We start from the raw sequence: 19,390 nt of genomic DNA, 5'->3' as shown, positions 1-19,390 counted from the left end.
TCAGAAATGTATACGATAACCTAGATAGTAGATTGAGGTATATAAAGCTTCTATTTCAGATAAGTACAGTGCTTAGAAATATTAAACATGCTTGGCACTAAGTCGACTCTCAGACCGAGTCTTTATTTTTGATAGTGCGAAAATATGATTTTAGTAAAGTGTTTACCATCCATGACATCTGAAATTTGTTGAAATATCAGTAAATTGAAATTGAATTCGTATATATACGAGTTTTGAGGAATATTCTAGCGAAAATAGAATCATAATTCCCTTAAACTACTTTAATTTGGGTTTATCTTTAACCATTTCTGATTATTCTTGATCTTGTTTAAAGATTTAATCGAAGTTAAAGATCTCAATAGGAGCAAACAGCTCCGTCTACAAACCCGTTTTACTTCTTATCTTTTTGAATGGATACCCTGTAGGGTTACAGAATGTTTACACGAAGAAATACTCGTATTTAAACCAGTAAAGCTAATATGTATTGTGATACTGGGTTTGATTCCCGGTGTTAGGCCTTGGATTTTATTTAATGGTTGATAAAAGAAATTTATAGTGAAGTACGTTTGCTAGTCGCCTCCATCCACGACACCTAATTGGTAGTTGGACGTTAAGCTCCGCCTGAAAAAATAGGCGATTACTTTACTTTACTTACGTTTACTCGTTAAACCCTTCAAAAAATTTGGAAACTTATAATACACAAAGAAGTTTTGACAGTATCCAAATTTGGTAAATTTGCAGAACATAGAATTGTAAGAAAGAGAACAATAAAACTGTTCAATATGGCGGCCACTTGTATCCCTAAACCAAACTGTTGTAAACCCTCACTTCTATTTATCGTTTCGATCAACTTTCTCAAGGTTAGCAGTTTTCCGTTTTTCCCACTAAAGAAAAGATCCTACTCGTGAAAAACTAGTGAAGGAGAACTAGTTTTCTTTTCGCAGCTTTTTTTTTCTTGTCATGTAATTGCTTTTTTTTCTTCTACTTTGTTTCCTTTTTTGGGTTTGTCCAGTTCAATAAATCTTTTTTCAGGAGTTAAGAACTGAAAGTCATAGAGGTTCTTTTTGTTTTTGATTAAGCGGAGTTTAGATGGAGCGATTGTTATCGAAGCACATAGAGGAGGAAATAGTGATAAAAAGTAATAGATTAATTGAAACAATTACTTATAATAAATATATTTTAAATCCACAAATACAAAAAAAAATAAAAAAATAAAGACTGTGGAAAGAATGTTCTAAAATTTCCCAAACCTTCCGAGTCATTAAACTTCACGTTGAAATCAATATGAAATCGCAAAATACATCAAATAAACACGAAAACTATATCAAACCAAAATTGTTAATTTAAACTATTTATTATGATCATCCTTCGAGTTCTTTTGCTCCTGCCTTAAGGACCAATTTAAACTCCTTTATGCCAACTTTTGGGGACCATTTTGACTAAAAAAAAAAAATGAAATAGAAGAAGATATAAAGGCTAGGATTGCTGCAGGAAATAGATGTTATTACTCCCTACGGAAAACCATCTTGTCCAAAATGATGTCACGAAGAGCCTAAATTGCTAGTTTACAAGACCATTATCCGAATTATTAGTTACCTATGGCTGTGAAGAAGCATGGGTATTGACCAAAGAAAATGAGCGTCTTCTAAATAATTGGGAAAGAAAGATTTTAAGATTTGGTCCCGTAAAGATAAATAATATTTGGAAGATCAGAACTAACAATGAGCTTCGTGACTTATATGGTGAACCAAATCTAAAGTCAGTTTCACTAAAGCCGCCAGATTAAGATGGTTAGGGTACGTGGAAAGGGATGCACGAAACAAGAATGCCCAAAAAATTGTTATATGGAAATCTAGGTGGAAGAAGAATAAGTGCACGTCCTCGCTTGAGATGGCTGGACGATGTCGAAACCGACAGCCAGAAGGCTGGGAGTCAGAAGATGGAGACTCCGTGCTTTGGACAGGGACGAGTGGAATTCTGTGCTGAAGGAGGCCAAGGTCCTTACAGGACCGTAGCGCCCTATAGTAAGTAAGTATGCCAATTTTTAATCACTCCTAACCATTTCCACTTCCTCCTTGTGACTTTTGAAATCATCCAAATCTTTGAGTTAATATTTGTTCCTTTTGTTTTAAGGCATATACAACATCCATAGCTAAAGTTGTAAAAAATTATTTTGAGATGTAACAGTTATAATTTATTAATGAAGAATTTAAATTTATTAATTTAGAAGAAAGTAATTTTTGTTATTTTTTGTTATAAATTTTGTAGCTTATTTTGTTTACAGTATATTACGTTCTAAATTTTGCATACTTAACTGTTCGTTTAATTATTTTTTAATTACTTGCTATTTTTTTTTTTTCTTAGTATATTATACTACATTCTATAGAATTGTTAAATTGAATTGTACAAATCGAACTCTAAATCCTCCAATGGAGAGGCTTTTTCTCTGTAAAGGGTGTTAATAAAGCTTTATTATTATTATTATTATTATTATTGTTCCTTTTGCTTCCTTGATTCCAAGCGATTCGTTCAAACATCCACAGTGATTCTAAGTTCTGAAACAATTCTATATGGAATCCAGCATTCACAGTGATGAATTAACTCAGATAAAACTCTAAAACTCTTGGTTTTTTTAAACTAGATTTCCGGGTTATTTAAATATTCCTCTGCTAGTTTTTTTAATGGCCACCATACATTGAGAATTCGACGTTACTCCATAGATCAAGGAAATACGAGCTATAGTTTTTTATTCACGTCCAGTCGACACATCTAATTAGCAGTTTGACATTATTTTTACCCGCAAAACTGTAACTATTTTATCCAAATTTCATGAAACTTTTATTTTTAACCTCTTTTTTTGTGAATAAGAAGACAATTAGGAGTTTGTCTAATTTTATTTTGTGTCAAATAATTGTTTACAAACGTTTTATGGTCCTATCTCTCGTATATTGTACTCTTTTTGAAAATATGTCGAAATATGGGCGATAAGGTTTGTATGATTCATGTCCACGCTGCTGTTTCTTTTTACGTGCTTTCATTAGAACTCGATATATAATTCAATTGTTAAATTATTAATAGTAATATTTATTTATTCACATATCTGTATTCTTGTATTTATTTAAAATTTATATTTAAAAACAGAAACATCTCAATTTGACTTTTGGAATTCGAAATTACGTTGTTCGATTATTAGTTTTGAGGAAAGGTGATCTAAAAGGATGAAGGGAAGAATACAGCATCGCCCGTGAGTCGTCCTAGTTATTTACAGTTAAGTAATACTTCAGATCACAGACTCAATTCCATTTTCAGGTCCAAAATCCATGAAATACGACTTCCAAATTGAGACATTTCAAGTGGAAAATTGGTCACATTGATCATTGGTATAAGCTAAGATTTCCAATGACCAAACCACGCTGTTTATTTTAATGATAATTTTGAGGGCAGGTTTGCTGTGATCAGTATGGAAAAAAAAACTTTTGCTGCAATCTAAAATGCAGTTTTAATAAACAGAAAAATTTGATAAACTCCAATTTCGATGCATAACAAAAGTTAAGAAGCTTAAAAAACTTTTTAATGAAAAAACGCCGAATCTTTTGAACTGTTTCATAGCGATTGTAACCGGACAGATGAAGCACTAGACAGAGCGGGATGTAGGGTTAAACTGCTTTATATTTGGTTAAAAAAAGGTATCAGATTCTGGAAATTATATCCTGATTACCAATAATTGTTTTCCTTAGCAGATGGCCGGATAAAGAGAGGCAAGAAATCAGCCAAGATATACGTACGAGGTGTGGCTATTAAATAACGAGACTATTGCTATAAAACATTTTATTTTAAATTTATACATATTTAGTTATTATCACCTTCAATATACACCCCTCCCCTATCCCTACAACGCTCCATGCGAATTTACCATTGTTCGAAACCGTGCTGGAAGTCTTTTTCTGTCAGCTCCTGCATGACGCGTGCCGTTTTTTCTTTCACAGCTTCAACTGACTGTGAAATCGTGTTCCTTTTAATGCTGATTTGACTTTGGGAAACAGATAAAAGTCACTTTGGGGGCCAGGTCAGGCGAATAAGGCGGATGGCCTAAAACTGGGATGTTTTGCCTTGGCTATAGAAACGTTTTGACAGACAATGCAGTGTGAGCTGGCGCGTTGTCTTGATGGAGAACCCCGTGACTTGTTCTTCCACAAATCGGGTCGTTTTTTCCTTACTCTTTCACGGAGTTGAACAAGCACCTCACGGTAGTAATGTTGATTAATTATAATCGATATTTTCATCCGTTTTGGTCGTGGAAGGGCAACCCAGGCGGTCATCATCGCCGACGTCTTCTCGGCCATCTTGGAAACGCTTGAACCACTCAAAAACTTGCGCATGTGATAAACATTCATCTTCATAAACTTCTTTTAATAAAAGATAAGTTTCAGTAGCGGTTTTACCCATGTGAAATTTCACGACAATTCATTGCTCTACTACATGTGCAGTATCATGTTTTCGGCAAAACGAAACTAACACCTCTTACACAAACGACGGTTCCGGTCAGACAGATTTCTCTATTAACACGTATGAGACGCTGCAATCGAAAGAGAAGGCTTTAAGCTGCACAGCTGTCGGTCGTTAGGATTTGGCGCATGCATAGTTCTTCTGTAGCAGCATCAGTCTCGTTATTTAGCAGCCACACCTCGTGTATATTCATTTAGAACATTAAACGGTATAGCTCTGAAATAACAATGCTCCGAAGAGACTGATCCCCTTCTAAAGATCATAATGTTGGACTTGCTACTATTCAGAGTTATGTTCCACAAGTACAATGTGAGTCCTAGATGTTTCCACTTAATCAGAGTACAAGAGATATTTGATCTTAAGGAATGAATGCATATTCAAACCAAAAGGTACACAAATCAGCAAGTATCCATCATTTCATTTACACTTCATTGACATTATTTAAGTAATTTTACTGCATTAACTTTTCCTTCACATTTTTAGAATTTATTAGATGTCACAGACCCGCTGGCCATTTTCATCTACAAAATATTTGTTCTAGACTGTAGATTGTAATATCTATTTATCTATAATAAACAAACTATTAATTGCAGGTTAAAAAGAAACAAAAATATGAGGCTAAAAATTTCAAAAACTTTTTAAAAAAATGTTTACACCAACATACATTAATGATTTCATTTTATTTATTTTTATTTTTAAATAAAAATCGTCGGTTTAAGTTCATTCTTCGATTAAAGTAATTGTTATTTTATGAAGTAGTCAAACGTTTACAATAATAGGTAATAATTAATCTAGCTTTATCGCAAATAATACAGTTTTCTTCAATTACATTCTCCATCTAGGTGTTCTTCCCACAGTATTATATATTTGGAATATAAGATAAATAAGATATGCATATTTTTAGGACAGCTAATTATTCCAGTATTTTACTATAAGTAAAATTAGGGGGACTAAATTTTAATTACAATTGAGAAATGAATAATTATTGTTGAATAATCTACTTGTTATCAACTGTGTGTTATTTGTGCTCACGAATATTTCGGTAAGACGAATTCAAGACTGAAATATTGTTTTAAATCCTCCGTGTTTCAAATTTAAACAGTGACCGACTCTGACTTTGTCTTTTTCTACTTTAACATGCATGTGTTTGTGACTACTCAGAATAATTCATAACTCATTTTATCATTATTATAACAAAAAAATATTATGAATGAACTGGCCAGCATAAGGGTCTGTGACATCTAATAAATTCTAAAAATGTGAAGGAAAAGTTAATGCAGTAAAATTACTTAAATAATGTCAATGAAGTGTAAATGAAATGATGGGTACTTGCTGATTTGTGTACCTTTTGGCGTTTAATCAACCCTTATACTTAACATTTTAAACTGTAAGTTTTTTTTAAGGAGATTTTTGTACCTTTTGGATAGATTTTTCTTTTTGTCTATTTTGCAAAGTTACATATCTGCTTTACAGATTTTTTTAAAATTTGGAATAAGCAATTCTATCATTATAACCTGATAAGGTGTTAAGTCGGAACCGTAACTGCCACTGGAGAGATCATTTTAAAGAATGATTATAGTTGCCATCCTCAATAACAATTTTTTTGAGAAAGCGTTTTGAATAAAATAGGAAGGTATTTGTACGTAAAAAGCAAAATTAAACTGCGATTTCAGTACTTCCTTTTAAGAGGAGTAAGAAAATAAACAGCGATTACAGTACTTCTCCCTAAAAGGCAAAGAGGCAAAGATTTTGAATCGAACGACAATTCATTCATAATGTAAATAGGTTCGCCCATTGATCATTTTAACGATTGCAGTACTTCCTCTTAGTAGGTGTAAGAGCATGATGGCACATCACAGCCACGTAGAGGAGCTTTAATTACTGCTTCGTGCTAAATTTTATGAAAATCGGACTAAGCGTTATAGAAATATTGGTAATAATAGTTTTAGAAAGGGCTTTACTTGGATGGGGCAAACTCCCCTCCTTATAAGGCAGTGCGTTGAGACTTTTAAAGTACAAATCTGTACAAAATTTCGATTCGAATGACACTTCATTCATGAAAATCGGTTCACGCCTCGATAATTTGAAATGATTGCTATACTTCCTCTTAACAAGTGTAAGAGCAGATCGTCGCTTTAATGTTACGTAGGGAAGCCCTAACCCTATCATCCTACCAAATTTTATCAAAATCGGGCCAAGATTTACAGAGAAATTAGAAATAATAATTTTAGAGGGGGCCTTACATAAAGGGGGCTAACCCCTCTCCCATTCGATGTACAGCGTCGAGACCCCCAAAAGGCACATCTACATAAAATTCCGAATCGAATGACACCTCATTCATGAAAATCGGTTCACGCGTTTAGGCGCTACGCAGTTTACAAAAAAGGTAACAACAACAACAACAACAAGAAGAAGAACAACAACAATTTTTGAAAGTGCCGTTTTTGCTCATTTTCAGCAACTTTTTTCTCGAAATCTGTTATATCTATGTTGTTGCAAAAAAATTACGGGCGTAAAGGAGGATTTGCCCTATATTTTAAAGAAAATTTGAGAATTTTATCTTTTATAGAAAAAGAGAAAAAAATTGTCAAAGTTGGGTGTTTTTCAACGTTACGCTTTTTCGTGCAGTTTTTGACGATCAACCCTTATACAACTGTCCTACCGGACAGTTTTAATAATACATTCAACGGCGAAGTAACTGAAAAGTGCATCAGAGAAGTATGTGGTAAAGCCAGAACTATCCATAAACCAATTTAAACGAGATTCAAAAACAAATCAAAAACCTGGATAAAAGTTTGTGCTTTTTTAAAAATGGTATTAAGAGACAAAAATTGTTATGGGTTTAAGACGCGTAGGGCGTCACTAGTTAGTATTTAATTGTGCTATTTGAAATAATAATATTGCTAGGCAGGTATGTCGGTTTTTATTTATTTTGTATATCTTATGACAAGGGATATTAAACCCAGAATATAATAGTTTTTTCTGCCCCTCTCAAATAACCCATCAAATAACTTTTTTATTCATCATGACCCTCAGTAATTAGTGGATATAATTTTATGAATAAAAAATGATATGAATTATTAAAGAAAAACCACGAACATGTTTGAAATTTATAAATAAAAAAAGGTGAAAATGTATAAACTTCAATAACTCATTAGAGTTTGAGTGCTGCAAGCTACTCAATGGCACTGCAGTTTGCTCATTAAAAGTTGAATTATCTAGTTTTTGTTTGTTCTAAATTCAGTTTGAGTTAAAATAGAATCACAAAAAAAGAAAAACAATATATCACAAAATTATAATTAAAAACAATGATCCATAAAGTAAATTACATTTGTTGACAAAAAAGATATTATAATTGTATTAGATAAATTATAATTGATAGAGCAAACTCAGGTGTTCCTACAATATTTAATTTATTATTAATAAATATGTTGTGATTATTCAATATTTATTTAATATGTATTTTAAACCCACACTATTCTTGTTCTGTAAACGCTTACAACAATAATAAGGTTAACATTAACATGAACAGGGCATTCAAGACAAAACCCGCAATTGACGGCAGTCAGCATAGCCCGGGTAACCTCTCGTAGATTCTTGGAGAACCTGAGCCATTTTACTGCATTTCAAAATGCCATATTAGTTGTAGGCAACAAAGCGTGGATTAAAAAATATTAATGGAGGCAGCCGAAAGAGGTTATTATTAGCCAGGTTAGTATGCTTCGTTATTACTCTAATAGGACGGAAGAATGATTTGAAAGAAAGAAGTTGAAACAGCATTATTGAGTATTTTTCGTAAGTTACCGTTTACCAAAAGTTCAGCACTTTTGAGACCTTTTAGGCTTAATTCCAGAAGTTCCTGTAGACTCTTAAGTCTAATCAAACAGAAATGGAGCGTAGAGGCTGTTGCCACAACCTAGGGCTACTGTTCCTTACGTACTGTGAAGTAACTCCCAGGGAACTAAAATTGTGTTTAGAATGCAAACATGATGGTATCTATGCAGATGTAGTTCGAATTAAACCATTTAATATTTGTCTTGTATCATTAATTTTCTAAGCAATGTACATAGTCTACGTTACAATTACTTTTTATTGCATATTACAAGAACAACTTTTATTCTTTTTGCATATTTTTTGGAGGCCTAACTACTTGGGGTTCCCTTGGCCTGTCAAAAACGGATATGGTTGGTTTTAGCAGGTCCCGGATCCGCCAGTTGGTTCAGGTGTTGAATGGACATGCGAATTTAGCGTACCATCTTTTCAAATGCGGCCTTACCCAGTCGCCAAATTTGTGCTGCCTGTGGTGAGTCCGATGAAACTGTGCGGCACTTTGTAGAGGTGTGTCCAGTTGATTCTAAAACCAGATTCCTCGTCTTCGGGAGGTCAAATGTTTCCCTACCGGAGATTGTAGTATCCGGTAATCTTTACCAGAACTTTCTAGGTTTATTCCAGTGCACTGGGCGATTGAGTCGCCATGCTCCCTAGTGTCCTGTCGCTACTTTATTAGTTTATTGTATTATCTGGCAGCGCTTAGCCGGATTTGTTGTTCTAAAGCCCCGGTATCTCTTATGAGATGAGGGGCAGACGGGGAACAATAGGAACCATTTTGGATTGCCTGCGTTTCCTTCCCCTTTTTGGTGGAACCGCCCTTCTAATACAATCTAATCTAATCCTCTGGGTTCACTTATGATTAAGAACCAACTTTTTTAACAAAGATATATATACTTATATATATTTTAGACCCAGATTAATTTATTGAATTAACACTAATCATATGAATTTTAGTTTAGTTAATATGAATATTGTCCCCACAGGATTTCTATCCTGTAATAATGTAAATAATATTCGGCAGTTAGCCAAACACTCCATTGGGAATCTTCAATTTGTGTACAGGATATTACGTTACTGCTAGTTTCCTCTCACGTCACAGGTCGTAGTAATTAGTTTCCAAGCACGTACAGCAAGAACCCTACCAACAGCTACAAGTAACTGAAGCCTTCAAGGACATGATCATGGTAGTAAACGTGGACTTCTAGGAATATCAATATCATCCCAAACATGCTAATAAACTATACAAATTCTTATTATATACATATATGTATGTATAAAGTAAGTTATATAATTTTTTATTTTAATTTTAATTTATTTAGTAAAGATAATAGATGTAAACATCATCAATATAGTTTGCTGGATATTGGGTAATTTCAATTTCCGCTTCATTTAACTTTGAGGTTCTTTGTAAATTGGACATCCTGTAATCAGTGATATTTAAAGGCTCGCACATTCCAACAGGAACTTAGTTATTAAAGTTTTTTTGATAACAAAAGTAGTTTATTTAAAAGAAAGTATTCAAAAAAACAAACAAACTTTTGTATTGTTCTTAAAAATATAATAAATTTGTACCAAACTTGATCTCGTCAGTCTTTCTGCAAACATTTTATGTAATGACCTTACCATAGATTTAGATGGCAAACTCCACTACATCATAACTGTATTCAAAGAACCTCCATTGTGAAAATGAGATAAAGGTCGGCCAGATCAAACCACGACTGTCAGGGTGTGACAAAAGAATGGATTGTTCCAAAATTTAATTGTAAAGTAGCAAATTCTCCTCCGCCGACGAAATCTAATCTGGTAGTTAGATGTAAAGCACGCCTGAAACAAAAATAAACATTACTTTATCTTATTTGAATTAATTACATTTAAAGTTTTGCAAAGATGGTCACAGAAACCATGCAGATAATGTTGCAATTTAGATCAAAAAGAACACTATGTTAACATCTTGTGTTCTACCAAATTGTTGAAAAATATCAGAAGACATATTCGTTTTTATGTTAAAATTTATGGGTATATTTTTGAATAATTCTCTCTTTCAAGGTTTTATTGGGCTTGTTTTTGAGACAAGGTATCCCGAAGCCCGAAATTGTGTCGGTCTATAGTGGTGTAGTGTACGGAAATGAAATATCCTCCATGACTGCGTGAAACGCATTAAATGTACTCGTATCATTTCTGAAGATTGTATAAGGAAAAGTGCATTGCATAACTAATACATCATTCAGTAAATATTTTGATTTAATGATAAACTAAGGCTAAACTATTGGTAGAATTCATTCCTCTATCATCTCAAAAGATGATCCCAAATTTTCACGAATTCGTGAAACCAAAATTTCTTTAAATGAATTTCAGCATGCCAAAAAGCTATGCCACTGCATCAGCCACTTAATTACGGCATGCTTCAAAGAGAATGATTATAAATTGTGGTTCGTGATCTTTAACAATGGACTGCGAACAAATATACAACATCAGATTCTTAAGTTGCGCTTGTCGATTTATCACTAGCTCGCGCTGCAAGGCCAATAGTACGTCGTAACTGTTTCGCTCGCTGTAAGGTACTGCACGGACGATGCTGAAGTCATGTAACGGATCTCTAAGAGATGATTAACTTGTTGGTTGTAAGATTACAACCCCGTTTTTTTTGTTTCTCTTCATTGTTTCTTAGAAAAACAACTTAATTCTCGCCACAAATAAGCAAGTTTAAACAAAATATTTACTCTTTCTTCTGATACTTCAGTTAATTAACTAATGATGTCGATCTGTGCATAGCACTGAATATTTTTTTTTTAAATATTATGCTTTTGTTTATTTTCTTTTCATCTGTTCAAATGGTATTTATATTTTTCACTTTGAGGAATAAAGAACTTTATTATTTGAGAAGTAAGCATTCCTAAAATTACTTCAGAGTGAATATTTTTAACAGTAAACCGTTTTACGCCCTTACATAGGAAGTTACATCGCAATTAACAAGCTTATTGGTCGCAAATTTATAAAAATAAAAGTTTTACCTGCTTTTAGTATTGTAAGATAAAAGAATATTCTTTCTTAAATTATTTCTTCAAAAACAATCTTTGGAGTCAAACATGTTTTTGTTTTCATTTACATTTTTGTAGAAGTTTCTACCACTAGCGGATGATTTTTAAAACTAAATAATCAATTTTAAAGTATTAGATTACAGTATAGATTAGAATACAACTTTTTTATCCAAAGTAAGATATGATATGAATGTAATGAATCTGCCCAAGATGAGAAAGTGGAAAAAAGGTTCATATAAGGAATTTTTCTTCTTAACACCGACCAGTTCATAAAAGTAATTATAATTATATTCATTGTACCAGAGTACAGATCTGAAGAGCCAGTAAATTTAAATAACAAACTATGAAATGTATCAAAATGTGACATTCTGAAAAAAAAGAAAAAAAAATACGTAGAGAACAAAACCTACACTATCAGAGAGTAGTCCAAAAACTCCTAAATAGCGAAAGGTTGAGTATTCGAGGATACTGATGTGTAAAAGAGAAACTAAAGCTTCTGGCAGGTGTATGGCGCCTTCAAATGTAAAAAAGAAAACTTTCGAAATTGGCTATTTCAGGTCAGAAAAGTCTTTGATCCATAAAAATATACTGTAGAAACATGATGTACTCTAGCTGGGTAACAACAAATACAACATTCTTGAAAGAATGTCTGGAGGGAAACAGCAGATTATGCTATTTAATATGGAGCTGGATCAACAAACTGATTACATCATTGGATGTAGCAGTATGAAGGTAACATAAGAAAGGTTCCCTAAGATGAAAATTTTCAGGACAAAACTTAGATTAGATTAGATTATCTGGGCGGAACCCAATGTCCCACGGCACCGCAGCCAAAAGAGGCTTATTGTGCCTTCCCCTTTGGACCTAGTAGACGAAACCTCCCCAACTAAAGAGGTTCAGGGCTTTCCCTACTAGTTCTTTTTGCGCTACTATCTCCTTTGGTCTCAAACTTTCATAGCGCAATTGAACTGCCAGTGAGAGGCCGTTTCCTCCTCATCCTGACACAATCTGCACAACGCTTCCAAGCTAATAAGCCCCCACCTTGTACAGATGACAATGCCCTATGTGTACCGTGTAAATGTAATGGGGTGTAACAGTATATGCTGCTCATGTTCATGATGTTAGGCTGGGATACCTGCGGGGACGCCAAATACCCTGAAGAAGTGGCTAATCCACTCTCCCCCCTACGGGAAGGACAAAAATTGGTCCAATATGAAAAAACTTTATGCAGGTTTCTCCTGAGCTGTGGGAAATATAGATTGTCAAAGAGATTACCAGAATAATGACGCTCTAGTTATTGCAATGATACAAAGACTGTGAATACATTAAAATACAGTGGTACCTCGGTTTTCGAACGACTTGACTTTCAAACAAATCGGTATTCGACCAAGAAATTCGAGAAAATATTGTCCTGAAATCCGAATAAACATTTTTGGAACTCGAACACCCGAGATGAGCCGAGTTGTTTTTATACTTACACTTTTAGATCTTATTTCTTGTTTAGATACCTTGTTTTTACATAAAATATAAAAATTAGGCCAGTAAAACGGCATATTTCTGGGGCTTAGAAACGAAATAAACTACATAGTTTACATTATTTCTCTTGGGATAAATAGTTTCGGTTCTCGACCAAATTGGTTCTCGACCACAATTCCGGAACGAATTGTGGTCGAGAACCGAGATACTACTGTACATAACGAGATGATCAAATAAATATTTATCGAAAGGCTTGATTCGCTGTAGCCCGACATTGCAGAGAAAAAGGTCAATAACCGTGAAGCCTTACACCCTTAATTTCACGTATCATTGATATTGTTAGAGTTGTGCTGTTCAGACACCAGACTTGCTTCTGAACGCACTAGAGTGACTAGACAGGCACTCGTCTTACTAGCGGTGGAAGGATGGGCACCCCCCGCAAACCAATTCCGCCCTCTTTTACATCGCTTCCACCGACAAGTTCTTTATAGGTTCCAATTCAACGGGTTTTCCATTTTTTTCTTCAGTACAATTTTGGAACTGGAGGAACTTGGTGAGAAAGAGTCACACAGGGTCGAAGAGATTTCTTATAACAGATACTTCCTTTTCCTGTCAAGTTACATTTCCACTTTTACAAGTGAGCATTGTTTAAATAGGTTCTCATTCTTTGAATATTCATGAAAGATCTTGAACGGAAAGTAAATTTTAAAGATCAACGATATGAAGTTGTTTACGTTTCGTTAAAGAGGCGAATTCTAATTCATGCACTTTTATGGGAACTTTGACTGTTGCAGAATGGTGCCTAATAAAAGAAAAGTGATTTCTTATTTCTACTTCGTTTTGAGTATAAGACATGACGCTCACCACGTTTCCATTCTCTCACTTTTAATCATTTCAAAAGTAAAAAAAAAAAACAGCATCTTACTTGGTGTCAATTCTTGATCTTGTCGATTTTGCTTTTTCAATAATGTTTCTTCACAGATGAATCAAACCATCAAGAAGATTAACACTATAAGCTATTAGATAATTCATATTCAATTCTAAATTTCCCCCACACTAGACTTAAAAGAACAGAACTAAACAGACGCTATCGACTACTTAAAAGACTCTTAGACGATAGATCAAAACTCTCTCTAGACAACAAAAGACTGATTTATACTTCAATTTTGGAATCCATCTGGGCGTATGGAATAGAGCTGTAGGGTTCAACCAAACGCTCCAATCTCCAACTAAGGATTCAATCTCTACAATCTAAAATACTTCGGAACTATACTACACGCTCCATTTTATGTCTCCAACCTGGACTATACACACTGGACCTTAACATTCCTTTTATCACCCAAGTCGCTGAAAACACGATACAGAAAGCTCCACTTCAATCTGTAATCTCATATAAATCCTCTAGCTAAAAATCTTTTTTCTAGAACTCTTCCTGACAATCCCGACAAGACGCCTTAAAAGACAATGGCCTCGTGATCTCCTCTCCAGTGAAGAGAGTGACTAACCATCTAATATTTGGGAGTATTACCTACTGCGGTAACTTCTCCACTCGTTATTTATCATTTGTTACTCGGTTATCACCGTTACTTATAGCGCTAACTCGCTGATTGTAGCATAGATTTACGCAAAAAAAAAGAAAAATCTAAATTTGAAAACAATTTTTGAAATACAAGTAGGCAAATTGGGGTAAGACGCATCACCTAAAAGTTATTTCTTTACGCTCCAAACTTTTAATTTAATTGGTGAGCATTATTAAGTATTTACTTTTTAAAGATAACAGTTATTTTGGGAATCTTAGGGAAAAGAAACAGAAAGGTTATAGTAGGTTTTTCCTCATGTTCTCCAAACCATTTTCTTTATAATTTTTATACTGATTTCCCAGCTTGTTTTCATTTTAGGGAGAAAATTTTTAAAAACCTCTTTCTAGTGTCTTTCCAATTTTCAATACACAGTTTTTAACCTATGGTAAATTTTTAATAAGAATTAAGTTGGTGGCTAAATTCCGATTTGCGAGAAATTGTCATTATCAAAAGTGCAAATTGTCTAAAGAGTTTTTACAAGTTTTCCACTGTTTTTTACACACAGTTTTCATGAAATATTTCTCAGGAAAACTTGTTGTAGAAGGATGGCATAGAAGGTATGATGCATTTCTTTGTAAATTATCATTTCGGTGAAATGTATGGACTTACTATCTACAAAACGCAATGAAAATCAGTATGTTACTTAAATCCATGGATTATAGAAAGTAACTTGATCTAAAGTAAGTTGTACTCATGGTTAGCAAGAACTAAAAAGGTTTATGGTGTTAAAACTCTTTGTTTGAAGCAAAGTTACATTTTATCATGAAGAATAGTAAAAGAGAAGGTTGTATTTTTCATTTTAAGAGACATTTTTTCATGTTAATTTTTTTATAAATTTCTGTTAAATAAAACAATAAACAGTTCATGCGGCTATCCTTAGTTCCTTTTGCAAACAGTTTTGTCCTCATTAAAAACTTATTTTTCTCACACTTTCATTTTTTTACTTTTAATAAAAAGTACTTTTTAATAATTCCCACCATCCTTTCAAGCATTCCTTTTCTTTTGCTTACTTCTCCCAGCATTATATCAATATTGATATTTGACCTTTATTTATTTTAATCAAAATAAAAAAAATAAAAGCAAAAATTTTGGATGAATCGAGCAACTTGTTTGTTTATAGGGTTAAACTGACTTTATTCATTTCATTTTATTTGGTTTGTTCATAAAGAGGGAGCGGAAGATCATTTTTTGTTTGTTTGCTGAATGGTACATTCTTAAATTGTAAAAGTAATTTTTAAAATTGAATGCACTTTGCTGCAGTTGAAAATAACCTGCTGGAAATTTTCTCAAAGTTTATCATTGAATTTGAGGGCTAAAAAAACCATTCGGATGACAAACTGCATGAAGTCGTTTGAAAAGTCCGTGCAAAAATAAAAACTACTTAATTTTTTGGGGTAAACCTTTTTTATTTTTCAACATAGTCTCCTTTTAGGCTTATACACTTCGTCCAACGCTGCTCTAGTTTGTTGATCCCTTCCGTATAATAGGATTTGTCCAAGTCTAAAAAATAGCCATTCGTTTCTGCAATCACCTCCTCGTTTGAATAAAATCTTTTTCCCGCCAGCCAGTTCTTCATATTGGGGAACAAATAGTAGTCCGAGGGAGCCAAGTCTGGAGAATAGGGGGGATGTGAAACGAGTTGGAACCCTATTTCCATTAATTTTGCGACCACAACTGCTGAGGTGTGAGCTGGTGCGTTGTCGTGATGGAAAAGGACTTTTTTGTGGGCCAATCGTGGGCGTTTTTCTTGCAGCTCGGTTTTCAAACGGTCCAATAACGATGAATAATATGCACCTGTAATAGTTTTACCCTTTTCCAGATAGTCGATGAGGATTATTCCTTGCGAATCCCAAAAGACAGTCGCCATAATCTTTCCGGCCGAAGGAACGGTATTCGCCTTTTTTAGCGCAGATTCCCCCTTGGTAACCCATTGTTTAGATTGTTCTTTGGTCTCAGGAGTGTAGTGATGTATCCATGTTTCATCCACAGTGACGAAACGACGCTTAAAGTCCTGCGGATTCTTCTGGAACAGCTGCAAACCGTCCTTGCAACACTTCACACGATTTCGTTTTTGGTCAAGCGTGAGCAATCGCGGCACCCATCTTGCGGATAGCTTTGTCATGTCCAAATGTTGATGCAAAATATTATGTACCCGTTCATTCGAGATGCCCCTAGCACTAGCAATCTCACACACCTTCACTCTTCTGTCATCCATCACCATATCATGGATTTTATCAATGATTTCTGGAGTAGTAACCTCAACAGGGCGTCCAGAACGTTCAGCGTCACTTGTGCCCATATGGCCACTCCAAAAATTTTGAAACCACTTATAAACTGTTCTAATCGAAGGTGCAGAGTCACCATAATGTTTATCAAGCTTCTCTTTAGTCTCCTGAGGCGTTTTGCCTTTCATAAAGTAGTGTTTAATCAACACACGAAATTCTTTTTCGTCCATTTTTTTAAAAGCACTCGACTTCCTCGATTCAAACGAATGCCAAACACAAAGAAATAGACCGATCTGGCTGAAACTTGGTGTGTGTTCTTCCAAGAGATGCTACTAACTAAACGTAACCTCGATACGCGCCAGTAGTGCTATCTCTCTGACTTTGCACGGACTTTTCAAACGACCCTCGTACATACTGTTCAAAGTGTCTTTAAGGTTAAAGGTAGTAGAAACAATAGAAAAAGAAGTCACGGCAAAACATCATCCTTTATCAAGACATCCTGAAATGGGGCGAAACACTGTTCTGTTTGATGTGCAGGTGTCATTACGGACAAACAAGTACGTCACCGACAATCTAATAACTGATTATGATAATCGATGTGAATAGAATTAACATGATATTCCTTAGTGACGTATTGAATAAAGCTAGTGCTTCGGATTTACAGACGAATTGGCCTCATCTAGAATCAGCATTCTTGCCATCCAGAACAATATAATTTTAAATCCTACTCGCTGCGCAATTGCAGTAATTCTCCAGTAAAATCATATTCAATTCTCTTCATTATCACAGATCAACCTTGACCGAATCTTTGTATTTTATTTTCTAATTTCAACATAACTTGGAAAAATAAATGTCCAAAAACTAACACACTCTGTGAATTAATGATGGGAAAGAATTTTATTAAACACTACAATATGGAGAGTAGTAACCTTTAAAAAGTATTATTTGAATATGATGTTAGTCACTGATAATCACGCAACAGAATTGATTAATGATTATGTTAATGGGTGACTTTTTACTATTCAGCGATTTTGTTTGCGAGTATTAACCGCAAAATTAAGAGTTGAATCTGATAAGTTTTAATGCATGTTAATATACAGGCAAAGGCTGTAACTTTAGAAGTGATCCGTAATTCAAAAATCCAGGAAAAGTGTACCGAACAGAATCATTAATTTGCCGACAGTGGCTATCCTGAACTATAACCCAAGGGATGCAATCAAACTTAACAAGATATTTAAAAATATAATTAAATTGTATATATATTGTCATTAATTTTAAATAAAACCTAGCGACGGTGCGCTAAAATGCTGCCAAAGTTTCAGGTTGATATTACTCAGGAACAATGCTGAAAATAAAACAACTTCACTCGTGTCAATTCGCATAACTTCAACGTACTAGCTGAGAGAACGTTTTGCAACTAATTTTCGCATACAATGTTCTGTTGTCAAGTATCACTGCAATGAACCACTAAAAACAAATGTGCAAATAACAAAAAGGTTTTGTACAGACTGCGTTTAAACATGAAAAGGCAGGAGGTCAATTATGTTTGAAAAGGCAATTACTATAATAAGGTTAATGTGCAACCAAAAACTCTAACCATTTTGTCCCTTGAATTACACTGTTTTGTAGACACTAATTCTGTTTCATTACAGCCGACTTTGTTCTTAATTTTAATAATTAACATTTTTGATGAATTAAAAGTAATGAGATGTATTTTGCTATTACAATTTTGAATGCTATTACTTTTTTAGACAAGCTTGGAGCTCCCAGTTACTGCATTTAATCCGGAAAGTCTACTAGATTGTAATTTTCCTTAATGTGAGGGGTTCAACGAAGCCACCCAGTATATTAAAATGGTATTTTTAGAAGAAAGTTATCCTCAGGGCTTCAGGACACTTCTAAGACTTGAGTTGTGTTTACAAAGAAATAAAATGTCTTTATCACTTTTTTTCCCACCTTTATTTAAGTAACTAGACGTAATGGAAATCATGCGAATTAGTATCGAACGTACATTAATTTGAAAATAAAGTGAAAAGAGACTTTCAGTTTTTAATTTTTTGAAAGATTCTTTAAACAATTTGTTTTTCGCTCATATTTCAATAATTTTTGTAGGGTTCTTGAAGAATTTCTTCGTTAAGATTCTAAAATTTAGTGCCTTCTTTACTATCATATGCCAATCAATCATTTTAGTTCATTTATTTAAATTTTTTTAAATTTATTTTGTTATTTACAATCTGTATAATATAATATACAATGAAGTAAATAGGGAGATAGAAGTATAAATGGATGCGTGAAAGGCAGGAGGAAAGAAACTGCCCAGCGGTAGCATTTTAGTGGTATGATGAAATGTACCGATTAATAAAGAAACCCTAATTCTTGAAAACCGTAATACTGACGACCCTAAACAGGATTTTTAGTTCTACATGTCTGAATACTCTACGCCTTAATGGATTATTCACCATTATTGGATTCGAAAGACAACTTTTTACAGATGAATAGGGCAATTCCTCCGTACCCAACCTCAAGATCGTCTCCTGACTACGTGGTATCTTTGCAACTGTAATTTTAGGTTGAACTTAAACCATGTTTCACTTAAGATGGCTACAACACACTCCTCTCGCGCACCAGGACATCAAGGCTGTCCCGATTATCTAAGTATGATCTTATACATATTTTTTAGCAAAATTTTCATTAGAATTGGTAATATTTTTGTGAGGATATCTTAGGTGGACAG

The 19,390-nt window shown here is 34.0% G+C and overlaps 2 long non-coding RNA genes across 2 annotated transcripts in view; one reads left to right on the top strand and one right to left on the bottom strand.

Moving 5' to 3' along the window:
* LOC141456964 (uncharacterized) overlaps window positions 1–19,390 on the bottom strand; it is a 71,727-nt gene that overhangs the window by 49,836 nt on the left and 2,501 nt on the right. Inside the window, exon 3 of the long non-coding RNA XR_012460134.1 lies at window positions 9,961–10,161. This is a non-coding gene — a long non-coding RNA (uncharacterized lncRNA). The remainder of the gene's footprint in view (window positions 1–9,960; window positions 10,162–19,390) is intronic.
* On the top strand, window positions 7,852–18,541 carry LOC141456965 (uncharacterized). The gene is made up of 3 exons (XR_012460135.1): window positions 7,852–8,217; window positions 9,437–9,615; window positions 18,408–18,541. It is a non-coding gene; the product is annotated as an uncharacterized lncRNA (long non-coding RNA).

This window comes from Rhodnius prolixus, unplaced genomic scaffold (genome assembly GCF_049639745.1).
Source record: "Rhodnius prolixus isolate KJV_2025 unplaced genomic scaffold, Rpr scaffold_10, whole genome shotgun sequence".
Taxonomy (NCBI): Eukaryota; Metazoa; Arthropoda; class Insecta; order Hemiptera; family Reduviidae; genus Rhodnius; species Rhodnius prolixus.
This window is presented reverse-complemented; position numbering and strand designations above follow the sequence as displayed.